Here is a 12,070-nt window from a genome sequence, read left to right on the forward strand (position 1 = left end):
CTTTAGATTTCTTTGCAAATCCTCCTGTGTAGCTTTTGGAAACATCTACATTTATCTATTAATATTTCTATTTTGAAATGAATTGCAGCAATTAAATAATACTGAAGTCCTTGACTAGAATTATCTTTAGCAGTTCAATTAACTGATGTTTATAAAAATACTTTCATCTAAGGATCTTAAAGACTGCCATTACTATTATCTTCTAAGCTGCATCCCAGTTGCACTGTAGCATGTATCCCTGACTGACGCATTGCTTTGAAGTCTTTAAACTACACAAGAAAGTCATGGCTTAGGGATGTTTTTGACAACTAATTGTAGTTTTTGATAAAACTCTTCCAGCTCACTCTTTGAGAACATAAGTCTTAGTGCTTTCATTATTCGTGGTTCATACTTTATTTAGGCCAAGATTAGCCTGTCACTCACACACTTCCAGTCTCTGGCTCCCCAGTAACATCTTTGAGAGTGACCACAGAAGCTCTGATCTATTCACATTACTTATTTCTGGTTCATTTGTGTACTAATCTTTTATATACTCAATTCATTCTGCCTAATAGACTTCTACATTGTATTTTTCATGTGTGTTGGTTAGTGTAAAGTTGGATTTTCTTCCAGTTTTCCTGTGAAATGCAATTTAGGTATGACATATCTATACAATTCTAGATACTTGAGAGAAGCTGTTGTCCTTTCTCCCATGACCTGTTTAATCCCAGCAGAAAGGCATTCTCTGATAAGGAATGGCGATGCTCAGAATACAGTTACTTGTAGAACAGCATGGATAACTTGAAAAACTGACTCAAGGGGTGTAATCCACCCCCAGCCAGTTCAATTTACAGGATGTAGTGGCTCATGTTCTCTGCAGATTCTTCATAGACCCCTCTCCCACTGGGCTAATACATTTGATCAGTGATTGATCTGAATTTAAATTCTTTTAAACTGATGTATCATGCGCCAGAGGAGAATGGTATAGCAAGAATTGTAACCAACATAGATCTTAAGGAGCAAATGATTTTGACAACATCTGTTGCTGGTGTGGTATTTAGGCCCGTCCCCTTTCTCGGTTTGCAAATTGTAAATGGATGAGTCTTCCCACACAGAAGGGGCACAACCCAGGGGGAATATGCTCAGGAAACATTTTGCACCTCTGCAATAACACAGGAACCTGCGTAACACTGCTCAAAACACTGCTCTCTGAACGACATTTAAAAGCAAAGGATTCTCTGGTTTCAGGAGGAAGCTTGCGGTAGCTCACACAAAGCTAAGCTACCAAGGAGAGCTTTCCAATGCATTGTTTAGATCATCCTTCAAATTAGCAACAAATAAAAGAGCAAGAATGAATGAAAAGCATGCAGGGAAATCAAACAATACACATAATATGAAATAAAGGAAATAATTATATTATTACACATGGCTTTGCTTCAGAATATGTAGAAGGTGGAAAAATAAAGGTTATTTAGATGTGGAGCAGAGCAAAGCTCATTTGCAGCTTTTGAATGCAGCACTCCAGGCTCAGTCTGTCGCTCAGGAGAAGCCCCTGGGAGCAGAGGCTGTAAGCCTGCAGGAAGGACAAACCTCATTGTGTGGTTTCTTGTGCTTTTCCTGGAAGCATTTGCCACTGCTGGAAGCTGTAGATAGGGTGAGCCTGTGGTGATACTGAGCACTAGTATTCGCGCTCCACGGAGAACTTATTCAGCCAGGGGTGTCAGCAGCACTACTAATTACCTCTCTCTTAGTTATAGTAATCTGCCCTTAATTTTATAATGTCTGTGATGAAGCAGCAGACTTCTATGACTTATTTAGGGCTCTTTCAACACAGTAGCCTATATATACTGCCTGATGTTAACTGTAATATTATCATTATTATTATTACTGTAGAGAAGATTTCAGTATAAAAATATTTATAGAGCCAACGTTTATACAGACTGATTTCACATTGCATCACCTACACCAAAATACTCCACTGAAGAGAAGAACACAATAATTCTTATACACACTGAATCCAGGTTTGAATAGCAACCCTAATGGCTCCCTCAGAGCCAAACCAATTCCAGAGCAAATATATATATAGTTCACATTTCATCTCCAAAATGAGACAGGCAAGGGCCACCGAGAACATTCCTCATAAGCAAAAAGGTTTAAAACTTGAATATAGACTTTTAAAACTTGCATATATTTTAGATTATTGGTAATTGGCTGCTCTGTAATAAAAGCTATGGTCAATAAATATCTCTGGGCAAGACAATGATGATCTTTGAGTTACCCAACAAATAGAAAGAATATCTCAGCATAGGATACTATTTGGGATAGCATCATTTCTTCATTTTTACTCTTCACTTCCTCTTTTTGGATAGTGTTCTGATTCCTGCTGCTCCATGTACCACTGGTAATAGTTTCATAAATATTACAAATTTTCTTTCAAAATTTTAGCTCCAGTAATGAGATTGACTTGTAGCCACCACAATTTACTTTTATGTCTTCAAATATTCCGTTTTAAACAGGGGCTGCCAGAATTATAGCCAACATGTAGGCCTTAATCAAAGTAGCTATACAATAATGCATTCATTTACTTAATAACATTTGTTGTAAGCATCACCTCCTGTTGCACCACTTCATTTCAGAATTAGCTGAGTTAGGTCCATATATTACATAATTTTCTTGTGAAAATGATTAAACAAACTTTGGACCAATCATACAAGACAGCTCCAACCTCCAGATTAAGTCAGAACTCTATCTGGTCATTGCAGGGCCTGGTCCAGTGCTTTGAGAACATTTTTTTACACCATTCATTATTTAACTAAGCCTATTTACCTTACAGTGATTATCTCCTTCTTTAAATCTTGTAAATACAGTCATTATTCTTCAAGTAATTACAAAAACAAAACAGGTAAACTATCTGGTTGCTGTAAGTAATATATTAATTAAATTTTCTTCACGTAAAACACTTAATCCTGAACAGCAACACTGCATTATAAAATAATTCCTACTAAAACACGCTCTAATTATAATTCCAAAGCTCATATTATTTTTGGAATTTGTGTTGGCTTTTAGATAGATTATAACAAAAGCAAATTACTGTATGTTTTAATAAGTTAGTAGTCAAATAAAGCCATAAAGCTCAAATGATGACTAACCACAGTGTATAACTCCCCATAAAAGCTAATTGACAATTGATTTTCTTGAATACAGAAAGGATTCATCATGATTAACACTATTACAATGAAATACAAAGGAATTAGAAAAGATTTATCTCTAATTGAGTATTTCTGCAAATATAAGAACTAGTGAAGAGAATAACAAAGTAGGCTAGCATCTTCAGCTGGGACAGAATTGTTTTCTTCATAGTGTCTGGTACGATGCTATGCTTTGGTTCCAGGAGAAAAACAATGTTGATAACACACGGATGTGTATATCTGCTGCTGAGCAGTGTTGTACAGAGCCAAGGCCGTTCTCAGCAAAGGGCCAGGAGCTGGGAGAACAGAATTTGACAGCTGACTTTCAACCAGACAAAGGGATATTCCATACCCTACGGCATCATGCAGGAGGCATTCTGAGGGGGTGGAAGTTCATCTCAATCTCTTCCACTGCTTGATAAACTGGCTGGGCACTGACCAATTGCTTGTCCATCACTTGTTAATGTGTACATATATATATATATGTATATATATATTCGTAATTATTAGCCTTTTTATTTTCTCTATCTTAATAAGTAGTTTTATCTCAATCCACAAGTTCTACCTTTTTTTTTTTTCTTCCCAATTCTCTTCCCCATCCCACTGGGAAGGGAGCAGGTGAATCAATGACTGTGTGGTGCTCAGCCACCTACCGGCTTAAACCACCACAGTTAGAAGCACAGCGTCCACCTCCTTACTTTATACACAGAATATGAATTGCATAGATGTAATTAGAGGGTTGCTGCTTTTCTATAGGTGCAGCATACTTTATATGCACTGTAACAGCACAGCACTTTGCTCTCTCAGTCCTCAAACCGAGTTCTGGGGTCATCTTCTTGCTTTTTACAAATCCTCAACTGGATTTGATCTCATAAAGAACATTTTTCAAAAGGAAGAAAACAGTAAAATTATGGAAGACAAGAAGATGAAAACAAAAGTAGTTATGAAGATAGTCTTTCAGGGCAATGCAAGGCCACAGATGCCTCACGGCCTCAGAGGCAAAGAGAGATGCAATGGGGCTGTGCTGGAAGAAAGTGTGCCAGGACACAGAATGCTGCAAAGTAGCATGCAATTGAAGCTAATGAGGGAGACAGACAAGACCCCTGCTGCCCTGAAAAGTGGATAATTGGTGCGATAAATTTTTTCATGTCATATTAAATACAAAACAGTAAAGTGAGTGAACATAATTACTATGTATCAGCTTGTGCAAGGAACTTTAAATAGCAATTAAAATAAAGAGACACTTCCCTGCCCTGGGGAGTTTTCAGTGTGCAGCTTCCCAGCAGCAGAGTGATGGGCAATTCACAGCCTTCACTGAACCTCAGTGGGGCTCCCATGAGAAACTTCAAAAAGTCATCACCCTGGGACATGTCAGAAGGTACAAGTGACACTAGGATATAACAAAAAGCTGAAACACTGTTGCTGTGTAAACGTAACACTCAAGGCAATTAGGTTCAGCCCCAAGTAGGGCAGCCTAGGGGAGTGAGGATACCAGGCTGCCTTCTGTGGTTCTCCAGCTTCTTGCTAATGCTTCAATACCGGAAAAGCTGCCGGTGTCGTTTGGATAGCTTCTCACCTATCCAAATATTCAGATCTTCCCTGCTATTCAAGTACCAATCTTTTGCTTTGCACCTTTTATAGTGTGCATTTCATTCTGAGTTACTGTAATATCAACTTCTACGGTACCAGATCTTTTCTACTTAAATCTAAAAATAAATTAGGAAGGATGTTGCTTGTATTAATAAAAAAATTTTAAGAAGGCAAATGGGAACATGCACAAGGCAAGCTGAGTCTGATAAACCAGCAGTTTTGATAGAGATCTCTCAGCTTAGTGCAGTCATATGAAATTGAAGAGGAATGAACAATCACATAACGGCCTCTACCTAATTAGTCCATTCACAGTTATCATAGCTGTACTGCACAGACAATAAATAAACTGCTGTTAAAATGACATTTGAGATACAACAATATCAGTTCAGTAGAATAGAAAAACAGTAGGATTCTCTTTAGTACTTTTCTTAACACCTTGTAAAGCATCCCAGTCCTGCACAGAAGGTCTAGGAAATCCTGTTATTTATCTATACCCAGTATCGTTTCCCCTAGACAAAATAACAGAAATAGCTTTATTAAATAAACACTACTCCAAGCATTCAGGTTGTAGGTTTTTTTTTTCTTTTTCTATCCATTGCAAAACTGCTGTGGAATTACTGATTTCCTCAACAATTAATGAGAATGACCAAAGATTTGGGTTTAATGCTCCAACTTCCATGTGGCAACTCAGTAATTTAGCATCCCATTTTTCATCTGCCTTTGTGTAACTAAGTGGACTCTGGTAATGAGTCTAATTTGGTCCCTGGGTACTTTATCTTTTCCCTCATTCAGTCTAATTGCACACCCCTGTAACAGCTCTCTTCCTGTGCCTGTGGCACCATCCTTCCTATTCGTTCCTCTGCATTAAGGCATATTAAGGCATCCATCGTCACAAAGCTGGGAGCCTTGAATGCAAACTTGAAGGTAGAGTTTTGATCCCAGCACAATGGCTCAGCCTTCCTGGCTCCAGCAGGCTGGAGCACAGAACTAAAACACTTCTGGTCAGGCAGACCAAAGCCTAGAAGCCATGTTCTGTGTTAGTATGTGCACATATCAGTCAACAAATTCTGTATGCAAATTAATCAGTTTTGTAAAAAAAAAGAGTGCAATTATCCAGGAAAACCAACCTCAGCATGCAATTTTGAGATAATGGGCTAAAATGTAATAGAAAGCACACCACTGCCTGCTCAAAAGCCACAAAAGACTAACAATCCATTTACTGTCCAGCACCCATGAGGAACAGTTAGAATCACCAGATCCTTTGGGAAAGTGGTACAGGACTTCATACAACATATGTTTCTATTAAACCATCATCCTGTTTACCATTTTCCATAATCAAGATTGAAATGCCACATGCATGTGAGCTGTGCACAAGTGGGCAATGACAGACAGATTTCTAGAGCTCCCTTTCCTGAACAGTTCCCGAACTGCCTTTGGCACACAATGTACCAAATAATCCTCCTTGTTTTCTCTTCTTTACGTGTACTTTTGCATCTGTCTGTCACTGGATCAGAGGAGAATGATCCCCGATTTAAATCTATGATTTTTGACAAATGCTGGGAAACACTTAACAAATATAGCAATACAGAACACAGAAATTGCACATGGTTATCACTGTCAGGAAGTAGTGAAAGTAACAGTTTATTAAGTTTAGGTAAAAGGCAGCCAAACACTGACTAAGACTCCCATTCATTTAGAATAATGGTAGGAATCTATTATTCATCATATTTCAAACATATTATCAAATGAAATTGGAAGGGTTTTTTTTACTTGGTAAAAGAAAAATGGTCCTTCAAGCAACAATATTTCCTACTGTAGGACCCAGTGTTGGGGTCACCTTTCTGCACCCCTATACTGGAACCAACACACTGACCTTGCTAGAAGGACAGTGTGATTTTCCACAGTCACACCAGGAATATCCTAGATTTACATTAAGTTGGGTGCCAGTTACAATTTGTGTGTATTTGCGTGTGGCTGTTCATGCACAAGCATACACGCATTAGAAAAATGAGTCATTTACCCCAAGCAATGCTCATCTGGCTCTCATACTGGGGGATAAATATGGGTCCAAATAGAAAATTCTAGTTTGTGGACGTGATTGCTTGTTTGTTTTACAAAAGGAGAAAATCAGACCTGCTATGTCACGTGAATCATGCACTTGACAGTCCACACTCACGCTTCCACATTTAGATTTTGTTTTCATTGTTCCCCATAGGTTTTTTTCTGGCTATAATTAGAGTTAATCGCATTTCAAAGTACCAAGATAATTATCTCCATGTCAAATTAGCTATTTTCAAATGAAAGACTATTTCTTCTTAATTTTTCCCATCTTGAAAGCAAAACAGAGATCCCCAGATCTTTTATGCCACTTTTTTATGAACATTGGGTTATGATAAGCTCCTTTCTGAACCACTGCTTGAATGCAATTTATTTTACATAGCTTTGCATAATAAAATGGCATTTTAGATAACTTATTCAAAGGGCAGAATAATTCTCTGTAGATTTCATTAAATCACTCTTTTCATGTTAAATTAATGTGCCAAGTTAATTTTGGAATAAACAAACCAAGGTATTTAACTGCTTCTTGATAAATACGCAGTACTTAGTTGTAACTTTCTCATGTAGCTTTATGTTTTAGAAGTCTGTATATTTCTGTACATCTTTAGGGAGATTAAAGTTTATAGACTTATCTGATACACACAATTAGATGTATTTAATGAACCAGTATCTCTATGTGCAAATCAGACATAACTTCCTCTTTCATGATCTTTTTCTATCCCGCTTTTTTTTTGCTAAAATAGGAATAAATTATGGAACTTTTCATGGGAAAAGTCAGTTCTGAACATATTAATGGAAAAGCCTGAAAGATAATGATCAACTTTTGTATTTGTCATTTTTTTTGTTCCCATTTGTAAAACGCATGAGATCAAGACAGATGGAACTCAGAACTGAACACTGCTTTACTCTACTTCAGATTTCAGAATGCACTCCTCCTTTTCCCCATTAACCAGACGTAAAGATGGGCTCCGAATGTGCACCACACAAAATGCAACTGGCTGGAAACTAGCTCAACTGATTTTTGAGTTTTGTTTTCAGAAGACAATCACCTTTACGTGCACAACGTCAAATCAAAACACAACAGAACCCACGTTCCCAGTTTTTATGAATTTTAACACACTGTGTCTGTTTCATGGCTGTCCATGCAAGTGCTCCTTTCAACATTTATCACTGGGTGAAAAAAACAACCCATGCCAATGCTGTGCTTAAAAAGCTAAGTATGCAGTGCTGAACAGAAATTAGTGCAGCATCTTTATCAAGAGGGAGATTTCAAAGAGCATTACTTGTTCAAAATAAGCTGGCAGACCAGGAACAGTTATTTACTCATAAGGAAGAGAAAGATCTGACTTGAGATTTTAGAGCTGTAAGGTATTTGACAGCCATCACAAATTATTGTTATTGCTGTAACAAGATGATTGGATGCATATTTTACTTGATTTCTTGGTAATATTTCATGTTGTTTTTAAAGGATACAAAAACACGTTGAAAGACTAATATTTCATACTGATTTATGCAAGCATAATGTTGGAACTAGGGCTTTTTGATGTTTTCTTCTGATAGGGTTGTAAAATATTCTTGGAACTTATTTCAATCTTCTTTCTGTCTTTTAAAGAAAATTAGACTCATACTCCTCTAGAATAAATTATTTTGTTTCTTCAGTTACCAGTGAATAACAGTTCTTCTCATTTAGGCTTGTTTTTCAGCTTGCACTACAAGCTGGGGAAGGAACACCCAAGTTGAACTGACTTACAGATACTGGTAGCATGTTTTTAATTAGAAAAATGAATTATTTCATTGTCTTGGAGCTGAAATGACTCTAATGAAGCCTCTCTAAGAAACAAGAGTGATACTGTTTTATATTTATAGAACAATTTTTCAAGCTTTGGAAAGAAACTACTGTTGATCAGTTGTTGGATTGATTCTTAATAAGTGTAAGGTCAAGGAGAGCTCCCCTTCCCTTATGTATCTACATTTACCCAGCTGCTATTGCTGCAGTTCCACCCCAGTTATGGTATGCTCAAGGCACAAGGAGGAGGGAAACCAGACTCACCCTCCTCCTGAGATGCACGATGTCTTTATTCTGCCATGGTCTGCCATCCTGCTGGTAGCTGATATATTCAAACTATCCATTTTCTGTGCTTTTTTTATGAGACATCCACTATGCTTTAAGAATGCTTACTGCACTAAAATGTGCAGGAACATCTAACTTGATAAATCACAAACTTACTGAAGCATGATCTTTGTGCTCTGCTCTGGGCATTTTAAGGTATATTAAAAAGAGCAACGAGTTTCATGACTAATTGTCTTACATTAATAAAAGCACTCTAAGGATTTGTGAAAGGTCAGTGAACTTTGTTAAAAGGACAGAAGGAGAGTGGAGCAAAGTCATTTTATACTTGTTAATGGGATATTCAAGAAAAAAAGTGAAGTTTAAAGCTCTTTCAGGAACAAATATCATCAGCATCATCATGAATAGCAATCTTCTATGATAAAGAATCAAAACACGCTTAATATTAAGCACAGACTTTAAGCCTCTTGAAATCCAGGAATACTAGAGCTCACCAAATCCAGACAATCAGTAACTAACAATTCAGCATAATCTAAACATTGCTGACAGTGAAGTATCTGCCTGAGTGCTTCACTGACACAGGCTGAAATAACCTGTGTGGGGGAGCTCCCAGCTGATAGCAGCATGAGTTTTTACACAAATATTTGTACTTGTACTCAAAGAAAAAAGGATTTGTCAAAATATTTACCTTTCCAGTGGCAAAAACGTGTGCATACATGCTTAAAATTTAGGGAGTTTGTGAAAAAGCAAAACCAGCTTGTTCGCCATCCTCCACAAATTAAAGCAAGCAGTGTGGAGTACAAGTGGAGTACACCTGTGGGAGTGCAGCTTATTCAGACGAGTCCTTAAAGATTTAGGCCCCAAACCATTTTCACTGCTTTAAAATTCTTTTCTCTTGATAATAAAAAGTCATCGTTTATCTGAGTGAAGAGGAAGATGGGAGAATAGTGGTCAAAGCAAGAGCAGGAAAGCATACATGCTAATATGAGAACAGGTCCTAATCAGCATCCAATTGTGAGCACCAGCCTTTCTGAATGGGATGAAAATTTGATGATAGGTTGCATGTGCAATTGAGCAACACAAATACCTTATTTTCAGCTGCTCTAAGGGCCAAGCTGCACTTCTGAAAATAATTATTTTTTCTGAATACACAATTTTGAGGGTCATTGCCCATAAATTGCTGAAAGTGCTCTCTCTGGGAATCCAGACTTATTTGTTTGGCCATGAGTTTCTATTTCATAGTGCAAGATAAGGCCTATTTACTGCTATTGCCCATCACAATGTAATCAGCTTCTGTTATTATCGTCAGTTTATTCATTCTTCTGTAGCATACCGTGCTGTGCTCGAGTTCAATCAGGAGAGATTTATTGTAGGAATGACTTGCTTGTTGATTTGCTTGCCTCCCCCTTCTCTGGACATGGCAGGTACGGAGGCATGGAGATGCACTGCAACATCTCGATGGTTTCCTAATACTAAATAGATGTCACTGCTGGAAAAGTCTTTAAAACGATGACCAACTATACTGTCTAATTCCTTCTTTTGTAGTGTAGGATTTCTTCTGCCTCTTCACATGAACCAGAACAGGGCTGAAGAGAAACAAAGATCTCCTGCAAGCAGTTACCCCAGAGGTTAGCTGTAACATGGCCTGGCTGAGAGGGCTGCGATTTTAGCCTAAGTGGAATTTTCTGCTGTATCTGAGTTTTACAAAATACTGTTGCCTATATTTACAGCTACCCAGTCAGTTTCTGCTATTTCCAGAAGCACCTCAGGGATTTGCTTATGCATTGGAAGCATCTTTCTAATAAGCCCACGTAAATAGGTACAGTGATAAATCAATGGGCGTCATGCTGCTCTATGATGTGAAAGAGATCATTTCATTATACTTATAAAGAATTAAAAAAAAAATCAATGCACATTATAATACTACATGAAGGTGCATTTCTACACACAGAGAATCTGAGGTATGTTGCACCACGATAGGAAAGGGAAATAATTACAGTATATGCTGCTCACAATAGACTAGTTAGCGTAAGTTGCATTAGAAGACAATATGCTTTATGGGGAAGATGGAAGCATTATTAAAATATAATGCACAAGAAGAGCAATGCAGACATTACAGAGTGACAACCTCACACTTTCCAGGTGAATATGCAGTTTATTTAATTTCCTCATTCAAGTGTGTAAAGCTCTAACCAAGCATCTCCTTCAGAAAGCTTAAACAGACCCTTCTTGTACCTAGATCATTTGGTAGCCCCTATTTAATACCCTCCTGCCTCCACAGAAATAAAAGCTAACAGCATTAATCAAAAATTAACTGCATCAATTAACAGATGGCTTGTTTTTTAATTTCTCCAATAAAACTGAAATTGTGCTTGAAAATTTGGACCAACATTTTAATAGTCCTGCATTTCTTTATTTACTTGGTGCATTTGTTTGATAAAATCAGTCTCTTCCTTTAATTAAACTCATTTTATACTTTTATAGTCCTTGCATAAAGTCCAAAAGACACACCAGGGAATATGTTATTGAGCCATTACACTCTTTCCAGATGACTGAAAGCACTTAGTTTCACCTCCAACATCATGGTGCTCATGAGGAGATTAATACAATGACAATTATTAATATTAACAATCACTTGGTGTTGTGCTTTTACACTGACAGCCTCCCAGTGGCTCCAACCAGCTCCAGACCCTGCTCCCATCTCCTGCAGCTGCAGCCCCAATGGCAGCACATCCCTGTGGAGGAGTGTTGGGGTCAACTATCCAGAGCAGCTTCCCTCCAACAGTGCGAGCAGATGGGTTTTGGCAAGATCTAGCACCAGAGCCAGGCTTTGGCTCCATAAGATCTTTAATCTCGAGTAAATGAAGTACTAATGGAAAAGGTACCTTCCTTTAACTTGCACAAGAATACTGTAGATGTTTGGATAACTAAAAGAAAATAGCATTTTCCCAGTCACATCCTTAGTTCATGGGCTGACTGGGAAAAACAACAGAAGGAAAAGGAAGGGAAATAATTTCATTCAGATTGTGAGGAGTTGGTTTTGGTTACAAAAAGAATCTCTGAAAAATTCCATATCAATTATAATTTCATCGGATTTGCAATCATTTAAAATTCCATCCAATTAAGTTAGTTTTTGCAATATGCCTCAAAAACTTCCTCTGTGCAAAAGTTCCCTCTATTTATGTTC

Source organism: Lagopus leucura, unplaced genomic scaffold, assembly GCF_019238085.1.
Source record: "Lagopus leucura isolate 7727_CA_CO unplaced genomic scaffold, USGS_WTPT01 Super-Scaffold_100017, whole genome shotgun sequence".
NCBI lineage: Eukaryota > Metazoa > Chordata > Aves > Galliformes > Phasianidae > Lagopus > Lagopus leucura.